Source organism: Ammospiza caudacuta, chromosome 6 (assembly GCF_027887145.1).
Source record: "Ammospiza caudacuta isolate bAmmCau1 chromosome 6, bAmmCau1.pri, whole genome shotgun sequence".
NCBI classification, from domain to species: Eukaryota; Metazoa; Chordata; class Aves; order Passeriformes; family Passerellidae; genus Ammospiza; species Ammospiza caudacuta.
Genome location: NC_080598.1, coordinates 59,239,895 through 59,254,232, shown reverse-complemented (window position 1 = coordinate 59,254,232; position 14,338 = coordinate 59,239,895). Strand labels below are relative to the sequence as shown.

The following is a 14,338-nucleotide window of genomic DNA, read 5'->3' as shown; positions in this document are numbered from 1 at the left end:
AGCTGGCTGTGACTGCTGAAGGGAAACTCTCTCTCCCCAAGGTGTTGGGCCATGGGCATTTTTGGAGGGGCACAGTGGGTTTAGGCAGAGCCCTGTTTTACTGCTTCTGGCTACACTTTCCCAATCCAGCACTCTTCCTCCAGTTGCACCTCAGTGGAGACAAGGTGAATTGTGTCTGGGAACTGAGCCAGCGTAAAAATAACTGAGGAGGGGAGGGTGCTGCTTTTTTTATGCAGTTTCCTGGTCTGTTTGGCAACACAACAGCACAAAGAGCTGCACCAGCACAACAGAGGGAGCATAACCTGACTGGTCCATCAAATCGCTGCCACCAACAATGGTGCCTGCAAAACTGCAGCTGTATTTCCTTGGTGTTGCTCCACCAGCAGAGTGGAAGGTCCTTTGGAAAATCCAAAGGTGAGTTTCTACTCTCACCCCTTCTTCCCCTTTCCCAGTTGTCTCTCCTGCAAGGGATGGTGTGAGCAGAGAGCAGCTGGGCACAGAGGCTGATGTTTCTGGCACAGTGCTGATCCCTTGTTTTCTTGCTTAATGTTCCGTTCCCAGCTCCAGCTTCTGCTGTGCATTCCTGTCCCTGTGCTAGATCCTGCTGCCCCCTCTGTTGTGCTGACATACCTCTTTGTGTGGCCACGCCACAATCAAACCCTGGGAGCAATCCAGATCAAAACAAAGTATTCTTCTTCAGGGCTAACTTTCATCTGGTTCCCAGCTCCAGCACGCACACCGTGCCAGCACGGCACAGGGGGTTGCACACAGGGGAAAGAGGAGGGTCACTAAGCCAAAGGTTTCTCCTGGCAGACTGCAGAGCAAACACAACTTGGAGTATCCAAACAAAATTAGTTTACACAGCCATCACAATCATTCAGAGTGAACACTTTATCCAGACTGGGGCTGGGATTTGGGGACATTTGATCTTCCTCCAATGCTGGAATCTAGACATGCAAATTCTGCATTATGGAAGGAATATCCTACCATGAAGCTCATGCTGTTGATCCCTGTTGGACCTATGGACCAACCTTCCAATTATGATTGGAAAAGAGTTCTGAGATCATTGAGTCCAACTGTTAACACAGCACCATGACATTCACCACTAAACCAAGTCCCCAGGTACTGCATAAACATCTCATTTGAACACTTCAGGGATGGAGATTCCACCACTTCCCTGGGCATCCTGTTCCAATGCCTCACAACCCTTTCAGTACAGAAATTTTTCCTAATATCCAGTGCAAACTTCCCCTGGTACAACTCCAGGCAGTTTCCTCTCATCCTATTGCTTGTTCCCTGGGAGCAGAGCCTGATCCCCACCTGGCTACAGCCTCCTGTCAGGGAGCTGTAGAGAGTGGTAAGGTCTCCTGAGTCTCCTTTTCTCCAGGCTTAACACCCTCAGATCACTCAGCTGCTCCTCATTAGACTTGTGCTCCAGCCCCTCAATGTCTGTCATGTAGTGAGGGGCCCAAACCTGAACCCAGGACCTGAGGTGTGGCCTCACCAGTGCCCAGCACAGGGGGACAATCACTGCCTGGATGCCTTGTTCAAGAAACATTCAGCTCTGTGGCTGGGCCATTCTGGGTGGTGTGGGAAGGTGGTGAGGCAAGCATCACTGCTGAACTGATCAAACCCTCTTTCAGGAGGGAATTTCATGGGAATGGTGAGGGCTCCTCATCCCCACTGCAGCTATATTCATCACTGCCTGACAGTGCTGCTCTCTAGGGCTTTTCCCCAGGGCCCTGTGCATCCATCCAGAGAGCTCATTCTGGACAGCCACAGACAGCAGGCAAGAGCCCTGCTCTCACAGCTTCCAGACCTTCACCTTCCACAGAGCCTGACTGTGTCAGCCACTTGCTATCCTTGCTGGCAGCACCCATGTACCTGTCAAAGCAGTTACAATCTGAGCACAGGGCCTTAGCAGCTCCTAGCTGGAAGGCTGTGTGGAAAAAGAGATGAAAGCTTATTTTCAGTGTCAGTCCAAGTAATCAACAGCCTGAAGATTTGGATATAAAATAGGCATATATGACTTAACTCTACCTTTGTGTCCCACACCTTTTTTATGGAATTACTGTTTAATTGCTCATGTTAAACCTGTCCAACAATACCAGTTTGTGTTACCTAGTGTCATATCTTCAAAGTGCTTTACAAGCAAGTTATGAAATGTGTAATTTCAGTGGAAACAAGCACCTTGGGCTGGGACCTGTGCTGTGTTTGACACAGCCTGGCATGCCTGCAGTGCTGGGTATGCTGGGATGAGGAGCTCTGTGATTCATGGCAGGGTGAAGTCAGTGAGAAGAACATGGGGAGACAATGTGGGATGGTGTTCTCCAAGGCATAAAAGATCAAAGATCCATGAGATTTTTTCTGGTGAATTTCATAGCATGCACAAGAGTCTCAAGTCATCAACAGGGGCCTTGAAATAACTCTTGAAGTACTGCAGCTTGGGTTTGATATTGCATCTTCTCTCTTTCCTCTAGCACAAGAAAACTGACAGTGAAAAGTCATAAATGAGTCAGAAATGTTTGTTTCACTTTGAGGATGTGCATTACAGTAGCCATAGCACAGGAATTAGGAAACCACAGCACAGCCCAAAGGCCTTTGCCTTCAGCTGTGTCTATGGAGCACCAGATAGCTGTGTCACTATACAAACAGTAATTAATCCTCAATAAAACAAGTAAAAAAAGTACACAAAGAACTATCACGGGTTAGTTTGTTGCCAGGACGGCAACAAAGCATGAATTGGACTAGGTGTTTGCCAAGGCAGGGCAGTCAAGTAGTAGCCAGCTTTGATTGTTGTTTCTGCAAGTCAGTGCTTCTCAGGCTCCAGCTGAAATGACACTGAAAGGTGCAGGATTTGCTTTTGGTTGGAAAAGAAAAAATTTCCTCGCAGAAAATCAAGGCTCCAAATCTTGCAGAATTTCTTTAGGTAGACCTGTGGGTATAAAGAGAAGCTTGAGTAAGCAGGTACATTTGGCTTTGTAGCCTTCAAATACAGGACCTCACTCGCTTCTCTCTTTTAAGGTGGTTGATGTTTTACCAGCACAGATTGAGGAGAAGCCCAATGTATTGACACTGGCAGGAAGTGGCTTTTGGAAAGTTACATTTCCTTTGAATAGCTGGCTGACCTCTGGGTGTGTAAAGCACAGCTTAATCCCAATATTTGTATCTTCTCACTTTGTGAAGTCTACAGCCAAAAGATATCCAGTATCAAATAGAACAAATCTAAGGAATTCCTTCCTTTTCCTCCTCCACAAGCCCTCCTCTGAGTTCTAAAAAAGACCCCAACTTATGTTTACATAACTGGCCTGCATCTGCCTTCCAGAGTTCTGGCAGGGCATGGCCCAGATGATGCTGTCCCTAAACTCGAGGAAAGTCTGAATCTGAAAGAGAGGGGTAGATGGGTCATACCTGGGGTCTGCAACTGAGGTGAGGAGAGCTCAGCTTGGGGAGGGCTGCGCAGAAACTGGAGAGGTCTCTAATGATCTTCTAAATTTGATTTAGGGGTGCTGCACGTCTGTGACAAAGTATTTTATTTTTGTCTATCACCTGTAACCCCAAACGTTCCCAGACCAGAAAACGCTTCCTACAGCACAAGTCCTCACTCTGAAGCACACGGACACAGAGCGCCCGTGGCCCTGCCCGGCTGCTCACGAGGGGCGGGATGAGCAGCGCCGGGAGGGAAAACACCGGGGAACCCCGCAGCCGAAGCCAAGGCCGGTGAGGGCGGGCGGGCGCGGGGAGCCGGGGCTGTCCCCTCCTCGGGCCGTGCCGGGGTGTCCCGGGGCGGGGGGCGCTCCCGGCGGGGAGGCGGGGCCGGGCCGGGCCGGGCTGCGGGGGCCGCGGCCGCGCCGCCCTCCGGCCCGCGGGCGGGGAGCGCGCTCGTTCGCTGGCAGCGGCCGGGGCGGGGAGCGGCCGGTCCGTCCTTCCTCCTCCTCCTCCTCCTCGCTCCCGCCCTCGGCACCGCCACCCGCGCCCGTCGCCGATGCCGGGACTGCGCCCGCGGTGAGTCTGCCCCGCCGGGACCCGCCCGCGGGAAGTTGCGGCGCGGCCCCGGCTGCGCCTTTGTGCGGGAGCGGCGGCGCTGCCCGCCCGGTCCGGCCCCGGCCCCCATGCCCCGGCCCGCCGGTGCCGCCGCCCCGCGCCGCTGCCCGCGCCCTCCGCCGCGCCGGTACCTGCCGCTCTTTGTTCCCCGCCGCCGCCGCCGCCTTTGTTCCCTCGGTGCCGGCTGCACCTTCGGCACCGCCCGCGCCCCCCGCGGGACATCGCTGCGCGGGGGCGCGGATGGAGAGACCGCCCTCCCGGAGCGCGTCCCCCCCATCCCAGCGCTGCAAAACCGGGAAAAGGGGAAAGCACCGCGGCGGGGCAGCGGCGGGAGTTCGCCGGGCTTGGCGGGGGGAGCGCGGCGGGCTCGGCCGGCGGCGGGAGCGGGCTCGGAGCGAGCTCGGAGCGAGCTTGGAGCAGGCTTGGAGCGAGCTCCCGCCCCCGCGGTGCTGCCCTGCCCTCCGGAGCGGGGGCCGCGCTGCCGGAGGAGCTCCGGCCGGAGCCGGCTTGTCCCGCGGCGGGGGAGCACGCAGGGGTGCGGGCAGGTGACCGGCGCTTCCCGGGGGAGACGGGGGTACCGCTGGGAACGTTGCTATCTCTGGGGTTGTGTGTTTGGAAACTGATCGTGCAAACTTACTCAAAGTTCTCGGGAAAAGGGAGCGGCTGCTCTTCTGGGAGGGCCGCAGGAGGCAGCGGCATCTCCCTGCGCTGTGTTTTATTGCCGCTGCTGCTGCCCCGGTGAAGCGCTGCCCGCTGAGGAATCGCGCGCTCTGTGGTTCCCGCTGCACATGGGCTCCTTTCTCTTTCCCGCCTCGCTGCCAGCCTCCCTCCTGCCTTCCCTCCCTTCCTCCCGTCTTTCCAGGGCTCCTGGCAGCCGCCTGCTGCCTCTCGGAGCAGTTTTTACGGATCTGTGTTATTCCAGCCCTCGGGATGTCGCACGTGGGGCTTACTGACTGTAACTTGGGGCTGACTTAGTGTCAGGTGCTCTGTGTGTGTGTGGATTTAGGGGAAAACTCCTTGTCTTCCTTTCACCTCCAGAAGTAAACCTGGGCTCAGTCTGAATCGTTCTGAATCAAACTGAATCGCTCCTCTCTGTTTCTCCTGGGAGCTGCTGGAGGCATCAGGAAGTGGAGCAGGTGCACCCTCCTCAAGTTACTGGGAATCTACAGAGAGAAAACTTGGAGCAAGTTTTAGAGTTTCTCGCAGCCTGTGTCATGTCTGGGACTGTGTGCTCCTCATGCCTCTGCTTTCCTCTCTCCCTGTGTCTTGCCTGTCCTCTCCCCTTCTTTCTGTGCTTCCTGAGTTTTCCTCCCTCTCAGCTCACAGGGTGATGTGCCCTTGCAGGACAGACAGACAGACAAAGACGTAAGTGCCACGTGCAGCATCCTGGCTCGTTATTGTGACTGTTGGCCAAGCGAGCGGAGCCGTAGCTTGGCGGGCACTTGTGTTTACATCTCTGTGTGAAATGCAATTCCTGCAGAAGCAACACGCGGCTGCGGGCGCTTGCTTCGCTGTGTCACGGTCTTCAGCCGCTCCTGGGGGGGCTCCATAGCTCTGAGAAGGAGCGGGGTGGTAGCTGCTAACTCGGCTCACAATAACCGTGTCTGCACACTCGGCCACCTCTCGCTGAAATCAGGGCAGCCTAAATAATTGATTTCCGAGGCAGAAGGCAGCGTGTCGCAGCAAGAGAGGATGGGGTGGTGTGAAGTGAGCAGGAGGTGGCAGGGGAGAGGAAGCCCTGGCCTCTGCAGGTGGTGGAAGTGGGGATGAGTTGGAGAGAGGGATGGGTGGTGACACTGGAATTTGGAAGTGAAACACCACCAGTGACCACAATAACATGCCACTGCACATATCAGTACGTGGTGACAATGCTTGGCCCCCCTCGTGTGAAATGCTGTACAAACACCCATTCAGAAGTGTGTAAATTAATATTCGTTCTTCCCTTCTTGCTAATAAATGGTAATAAATGATAATTACCTTTTTACCTGAGTTTTCTATTAAAACATGTATTAAAGTTCCTTTATTTAAACAATTCCTTACAAATACCCTCAGGGAACTCTATGTTAAGTGCTGCTGATATCATAGAGTGCTAAGATTTGAGCATGGTGGTTTAAGAGGGGCAAAGGAACTGTACTTTAATGTTCCTTGGGCGTTCCTTCCAACTCGGGATGTTACATGTTTCTGGATATTCTAAGAAAGGAGCTAATCTTTCTCCTATTAAATCTGACTAAAAGTTCAGTAAAGTAACTGAGAATTTTGTTGGTGTCAGTAGCACTTGACCAGTCCTGTAGTGTGCCAGCTATTTTTTATTTATTTGTCAGGCAAAGATTTTAAGCAGAGACACAATGAAGTAATTCAAGGAGAGGCGTGCATTGCTGGCTAATGATCTAATAGCTTGAAAATGCTTTATCTCCCTAGCTGCTAATTTTAAGTTTTATGTTGAAAGAGAAAGTAAAAAAAAGAAACCCAACCAGTTACTGTTTGTTTCTTTGTAGTTTTTATCTGTGTCTTTTATGTTACTTCTCGTGATATGTTTTGGGAAAGATTGCTTGCATGCTTTGGGAGAAAATTGCATTGTTTTAGGGGACAAATGGGCCACAATTTAGCCCATTTATTGAGTTAATCATGCATGTTGTAAAACCCTTTTACTAGTAATTATTCCATAAACAGTGAGTTCAGCTCTGCTCCGTTTCCTCAACATCTGAATATAGAAAGGAACTAAAGACAAAGTCCCAGAGAGGCTATGAAGAAGGCCAGCTTGGGAGATCAGGTATAAAGAGCCTCATTCATTTGGTTTATCTGTAGTACAGGGATATGCCCTTACTCCATGAATCATCTCCTGACATCTGTTTGCAGCGCTGTTTTCTTAGCAACTGCGGCTCTGTTTTAGATCCGGGCTCTCAATGGCCGGGTTTGTGCCGAAAGATGCGAAGAGACAATCCAAGCTCTTCCTAGTGAGGCTGTGCCTTTCAGCCCATTTAGCCAATTTATTTTCTTCCCTGAGGCACAATAAATACTGGTTTTAAAAGTCTACCAGCTGAGATGCTTTTTCTGTGTCGGTGCAGAGATGCTTATCTGTTGCTTACCACAACTGAAGTGCTTCCCCAACACGATCTGGCAGCGTGGGAGAGGATGGCCATGGGCTGTGTCCTGTTGCAGGGATGAGCTGTGTGTGCACCACGCTTGCTCTACATTTCCTGCAGGTTTTTTTGAGCTGTTGTGGTACTTCTAGGTGTGGGAGAGGATGTGGTCTTGAAGGAATGCTCCCAGTGATGGCAAGGACCCACTCCTAGCAACATGCCTGTTGGAACAAGTAGCTGGATTAGGCAGTGGGATTATACACAATGTGGAGTGTGGAGCACTGCATGAGTAATACTTTGGGATTGATCCATAAGCTGTGAATAAAGGGAAGGTGACATTTCATACACCTCTCATCTAATCTTTCCTTGCTTGAGTTTCATCCCTGGATGGTTTGGGTGGGGGACTCCTGTAACTGAGGCAGAGGTGGCCACATAGACACTGGCAGAGCAGGCTGAGCTGATTTTGCTATTTTTGCTCTCTAGAGGAGGAATCAAGACCTGACTTGGGTCAGAGGGAGTTTTTTACTTCAGCTGGTGTGGATGAATTGGTCAGGAGTGTAAATGGATGGGAGTAGAAGTGGAATATCCATGTTAAGGAAGAGGCAACGTTCGCTCCACTCTCTTTGTGCCAACATGCTGTTCCTGCAGGAGGAGCAGGAGTTTATACCTACGGTAGAACATATAGCTGCTGGACTATGAATCATAAAATACAGCTTATGTTATCCCACAGGACATGAATTTGACTGCCTTACACTTCCTGGACTGACTTGCATCCTGCAGAGCATGAAGGGTGCCCAGTAGCAAGCAGTCACTGTGAAGGATGAATGTATTTTGGCTAGGGATAATGCTGAGAGGGGAGAGACCCCTCTTGTTTGGAGCATTTTCTTTGCAAAAGGACTGCAGACTAAATACTGCTGCTGAATACTGGCCAGCTTCCTGCCACCTTCATGGATCACACACAGCTCCTGGTGTTGGTGAGGGTACAAAGAAGACAACCTCTGTAGATCACCTAAGTGACAGAACTCACAGCAGGAGATGGAAGAATCTGCTCCTGTGGAGGTGCAGAGGGACCAGGACAGGGACAGAAGAGGGAATGGGGCTAAAACTGTTTAGCCCAGCTTGTGTGCACAGCAGAAAGCTGTGTGAGGGAAAGAGCTGGTGTAGAACAGGCTGTTATCTCCCCACAGGAGGGGAAATGGGATGGGGCATTGACTCCAGGCATAAGTTTGGTCTCGTAGGGAGGCATTTGCTTTCTAACCTTCCTGCAGCCTGCTGATAACTCCCTGCACAATGCAGCTGCACAGATTGGCTTGAGAGGTTTTTAAGGAACTGCTGACCCTGGTACAAGCAATACTGTTTGTGACCAGGGATGAGGCAGAAGAGAAAAGAATGGCATTAGTTATCTGAGCGTTAAGACTTAGGCTGCAAGTTCTATCAAAGGAAATGGCAATTAAGACAGAAAACAAAGCACTTGCAATTACTTTTGTGGAAGTGCAGGGAGGAGGCAGAAATGTGGGGTTTGCAGGAAAAAGTTTTCTGAATCTTCTGGGTTATTGGTTGCCAGGAGAAAGACCAGGAGTTGGTGAATGGTGGAGCAAAAGGTTTAAGCAGAGAGGGGAAGGAGTACACTGGGTACCCCTTGGTCTGTGACACACAACTTGTACATCCATCCATGAAGTGGTTGTAGAGACACCTGAGAAACTCTGTTCAATTTCCATTAGAGAACTCTGTGTTGTGTGGGCTTGTGTTGTTAATAACCAGCTAAATGATGCAGGGAAAGGAATGAAAGCTGACTCACAAGAAGCATGTCCAGCTTCTTGGAGGCTCTTGAATTGTGAGCAATGTGCAGCACTGCTTGCAGGAATATTTGGTGAAATATGCAAGTTCAGTAACTGAATGAAATTCTGCTAGCAAAGCCAGGCCCAGTGGTGGAGGTGATTGTGTATCATCTAGTTACAAGGTGTTTCTGGGGGAAAGAGGCACAGAGCCTTGGAGGGTAACCTGAGGGGGTGCTGCTTTGTTTCCTTCCTTTCCCCCATCTTAAAAGGCCACAGTTCATCTTGCCAAACTCTATAACATAACTATCTGCACGAAAGACAGTTCTCCAGACTCCTTTCATAGTCACTGGAGAGGAGCACACGCTTTTGAGCCATGATTCATCCACACTGGGTTGGACATCTAAAAATACACTGGACAAACTGCCCTAAAAGTGCCTGTTCCTCTCCATTGTTTCTGCTGAGCTCAAACAAAGAGCACTTACAGAGGTTCTGCTCCTGTGGCTGTTTAGTGTCTGGAGAGCTGAATCTCGGCCAAAGTGTCTCATGTCCCAGCAGAGCATCTAGGAGGACTCTGAGTGTCCTCATTTCCACCAGACTCAGTGTTGCTTGGGCAGTGTAAGGCATTTGGCTGTACCTGAGCCTGGGAGCAGGCAGCAACATCCAGTTTAAATCCACCCTTCACCCCTGTCAGTCCCTGGACTCAGACAAGCTTTGGGCAGGACCTGACAATCTGCTCTAAGTAAGAGGCCGAAGGGGATTTGCAGAGCGGCGTTTTCAAGGTCGCACATCAGGTTAGTGCAGAGGTGGAAGCAGTGAGGACACTGTGGGCTCCCAGGGGTGTGCTCCTTCCCCTGCCCGAGCTCCTTGCAGTTTGCTGCACTCCTGGGGATGAGGCTGGCACTGGCTCTCAGTGGTGGACAGCACCTGGTAGGTACTCACTTCATCTGGCTGGAAACCTTCTGCAAAATTACATAGGCTCATCCTCCTTTCCCTGTCCTTTCTGTGGCAAAAATCCATAGTTCAGGCACAATGCTGAAGTATTGTACACCACTAGGCTGCTGAGTGTGACTGTGTGTGCTTTCAGTCGCAAGCACCTGAACCTTGGGGTGAATGTGCAACAGTTCAGTCTTGTCATGGCCCAGGATAGCAGGTGTGGCTGTTCCCTGGTGGCTGGGTGATGTGTGGAAACTCTTTAAACAGACACATCCACAGCATGCAAGAGATAGATCTAAATGCAAACCTCAGGGAGCCAGACCCTGGTCACCTCTGAGGTGTTGCCGTCATTGTGTTACTTAGCAGTCTGGAAAAGCAATCACCAGCTCTTGTAGCAAAAGCTGTCTGTGGTGGTAAACCAGGTAGGCTAAGGGTAAAATTCCTCCTGTGTGGAGAACTAGTTTACAGTAGAAAGACTTCTTTTGCTAAGTGAGCTGAATGTCGAGGGAGAGACTTTGCTGAAGAAATTTGCTTGTGTAGCAGAGATACGAAGCACAGGCAGGTACTGAGTGTTATATAGATCCTGTAAATGTCTGATTCTAGACAAATACCAGACTATTCTATTTTTTCTGATACCTGAGAAAGAATATGATAGCCATGAAATAGAAAGAACGTGTTGTCTGAGCCAGAATTTGATTCCTAAAGTTCTTCTTAGGGGGTCTGTGGGTGAACTCCAGGAGGTGAAACAGATTGCAATTTGATCCCAGAGAGAGCAACTGGGGAGAGGAGGGAAAGAGCAAATTATTAAATAAGAGCTGGGAGAAAAGCCAGTCTCCAAAAATAAACTTTAAAGATCAATTCCAGGTATTTCCTGGCATTGTCATCCTGTTTCTTCAACTGCTCAGCCTGTAACAAGTGGTTTCACAGTTAAGGCTGACAGGTTTAGGGTTGTTTGGGAAGCTTTTTTAAAAAGAAAAAAAAGAGTGTATGATAAACAGTTTGCAGTGTTGTTTCTTATGCAAAACTGGGTGGAATGCTGATGACGAAATACCCCTGGGATGGAGAAAGCAGAGCTTGTTATTGTAAGAGGGAATCAAGAGCAGGACTAGCTTTGTTTTGGAGAAGTGAAAAGTCTGAATTTTCTTCCCAATTACATATCCAGGTCCCCTCAGGAGTTCCTCAGGGGGTGGAAGTGGGTATCTGTGCAATTCAGTGTGAGCAAACAGTGCTCCTGCAGAGCAGCTGTGCCATCCTGGTGCTGTAGGTAGCCTTGGAATGCCTTTACAGATAATGTAGGTGAGCGAAGGCATCACCTTTGCAAAGCTCAGAGGTGACTCTGAATGTGTTTCTTCTTGCAAAAATTCTGCGAGAAGCCAGTCCAGGAGTTCACTGCTCTGAATGCCAGTGTGTGGATTGTGAGGAAATTGAAGCATATCCTGTTCCAAGGGCTTGTGTTGGTGATCACACGCCATCTCCCTGCTGAGGTTTCATTCTGGACTGCCAGAGTAGTGTCCCTAAAAACTGTCCAGAGGCACAGACACACCTCAGTGGGCTGGAGCTGGCTGGGGCTGGGGCTGGCTCATGTCTTTCCTCACCTGCTTGGCCCGGGACAGGATGGAGCAGCCCCTCTGCTTGCGCAACACGGCCTCTGCTGCTTGACTGGGCTTGTCTGAAAGGAACTGTGGTGTCAGTAATGCTGCTCCTGTCTGCCAGGGAGATGCACGGGGCTCTCCAGCATCTCTCCTGGTTTGTCTGCGTTGTCAGAACTCCTGATTCTCAAAGAAAGCAGCCTGGGCACCCCGTGGTTCATACTTGGATGTGAGGACTCTTGTCACCCCGAGTGTGCAGAAGTGGAATGCATGGTATAAGTAAGGCATTCTTTAATCTGGGCTGCTTCTAATTTGGAGTGCTTGGCTTTGCAATTGTGCTTGTGTTTTATTTTTTTGTTTTGTATAGCAAGAAGAGTTTATTCTAGCAGTTTACTGTGCAACACCAAGTTCTTTCTCTTGAGCTATGAGCCCTTTGGCTGTTTGGTCTTCTCTGGCATCAGCACTGGCAGGAATAACAGTGTTTGGCCAGGTTTTCACTGCACACCAGAAGTTACTCTACAAGCTAGAAACAATGCTATAAATCAGAGATGTATGTTTGTGGATTTCTTTTCTTTCCCCTAAAGCAGCTAATTCCTTAAAAGCAAAGACAAAGATATTTTATTTGTCATAAATGGTAAAGTAAAGTAAAGCTTTTCTTAGTGGAGGAGGTCCTGCACAGGCTGTGTGGGAGATGCCACTGTCGAGGGGCCCCTTTTGTATGTGCAGAACCAGCCCAGGCATGTGAGCATGCAGGCTGTGCTTGTGGAAAGGCTGCTCTGCCCACAGACCTTGAAGTACGTGGGACAGAAGGCATAAAACAAACAAACAAACAAGACCCTGAACTATCACTTTGAAGAGAATTTTGAACTGAAAGAATTAGAGGGACGTGAAAAACTCATTGTTTGGAGAGGCAGCCCCTCCAAGTGAAAGGAGAGGTGTGCTGGGGAAGCATAGTAGCTTGCATTGCTGTAGCCTTGATTGGACATGCTTGAGAGAGAAGCTGATGAATTCACAGCTGCCAGGCTAGGACATATCATTTAGATTGTAATTTGCCCTTCAAATTTGGCAAGCTTCATTTTCCATTTGCTTGACAAATCTCTCTTTTGTGTTTTTCTTCTGCCTGCGTAAAACAGTGAACACTGCTGGAGAGAACTACTTGCAGTAGATTCCTTTTCCCTGCTATATTTAGCTGTCACAACAAGTTTGTGATCCTTGCAAGAATACTGCCAAAAAGTAGACGGGTTTAGCTTGAGACATGCCCTTTTTCTTCTCTTTAGGCTCCCAAATCCGCGGTGCAGTTGACTTTCCCCCCCTTTCCTGGCTCTGTTGTGCAAACATAGCTCTGCTGCTTCCAGGGATTCTGCTCAGTCACAAGTCCCTGCCTTAGTGGAAACTCCCGTGCGCAGATTGCCACTATCCCTAGTGGCCTTCTCTTTTCCTAACTTCCTAAAAGAGCAGGTTTCTGCTCTTCAGGAAGGTCTTTCTGAACAGTGTTAGGATTTAAGTTAGATACTCCAGGCCTTTTATTGCTTAGGAGAGCTTCACTCAACAGAATAATGGGTTTGTTAACCATCTGATTGTTTCCTTTATTTGGGGAAAACGGGAATAGGGAAGGCAGTGGGAAGGAAACATTTGTATTCCTTCAAAGGCAGAATATTACTAGGAGCCTGTTTCTCATGAATATCCTGCCATTAATGCCAAGCAGGTGTAGTTGTTATATATTGCTATTTTAAATACCTTTACCATGTAAAGTGGTTCCAGCGTGCCTGTGAGTCTGTATTAAAACACTTTCAGTTGCAATTCAAGGGAGGGAAATAAGAGTAACAACTTACTGCAGTGCTTCTTGCTTGGTTAGCGTGGGCAGTACAGTCCAGTCCGTTCCTATCAGGCGTGAGAGCCTTGACTCAGTGCGATTGCGGCCATTCCCGCCCCCTTCCCGTCCCTGCCCTACTGTACAGCCGGAGCCGGGCCAGGAAGCCGAGGAGGGGCTGTGGGAGCGGAGCCGTGCGCTGGGAACTGCCCAGCCCAAGGTCACGGGCCTGTCTGGGCCCCGCGGCGCTGCCCGGCCATGCTGCGCCCTTTCCCCTTCCCTCAGGAGGCCGGGCACGGCGTGGCTGCTGCGTGGCTGCGGCCTGAGCCCAGCCAGCCGGGGCAGGCGGCCAGTAGGGCTGTCTGTGGTGAGAGAGGCTTGGAGGAGTGAAATGACAGCGATTGTTGTCTTGCTGCCCTGTGAAATGACAGCGATTGTTGTCTTGCTGCCTGCGTTCCCAGTTAGCCCAGCTCCCAGTTAGCCCCGCATAGGAGGAGGTGCTGTTTGTGTGCTTAATGCAGTTCCCAGGTACAGCACGGATCTGGAGCCAGCCCGTGTTTTTGTGTTGTTTTTGTGATAATCCTTCCCCACAGCCCCGTTATCTGCGGGAAGCGGCCTTGGAGCTGCTCTGCCTGGCTGGGGAGTGCAAAAGCAACTCCTGCTCTGGAAAAGCTTTTCCAGTCTGGGCTCACAGCAACAGATAAATGGCTTTTTGGACATGATTGGAGGTTTCTGGGCGTTGCACAGGTAGTTTTGGGCTGGGATGTGCTCATGGTTTTGTGTTTTGGAGCCCTTGACGTTGATGGAAGCATGAAGTCACCATGGTGTTTTTGGCTTCCTGCATAGCAGCGGACCCTGGGCTGATCAAGGTGTATGGCATCAGCCTCCTGAGCCTCCAGGCATTCAGCACTTCTCTTTTTTACCTTAACAGCTGTGATTTAAAGTCCTGAGCAGTTCTTGTGTTCATTGACAATATGGAAAATCTTGGAAACCAGTTGAAAACTGAATCGTTTCTGCAGTTTTAGTCAGTGTGCTTTGGCACTGCCTTCCCACTTGGGAACAGATAAATGTGAGATAGGCCCTTATTCTGAGGGCAAGTAATTG

General features: G+C 50.2%; 1 protein-coding gene across 1 annotated transcript in view; it reads left to right on the top strand.

Annotated features, from left to right (window-relative positions):
• Positions 1-3,950: 3,950 nt before the first annotated feature.
• Positions 3,951-14,338, top strand: part of SYNE2 (spectrin repeat containing nuclear envelope protein 2) — a 176,430-nt gene continuing 166,042 nt past the window's right edge. Inside the window, exon 1 of the mRNA XM_058807437.1 lies at positions 3,951-4,005. The gene's annotated coding sequence lies outside the window, so the exon portion shown is untranslated. The remainder of the gene's footprint in view (positions 4,006-14,338) is intronic.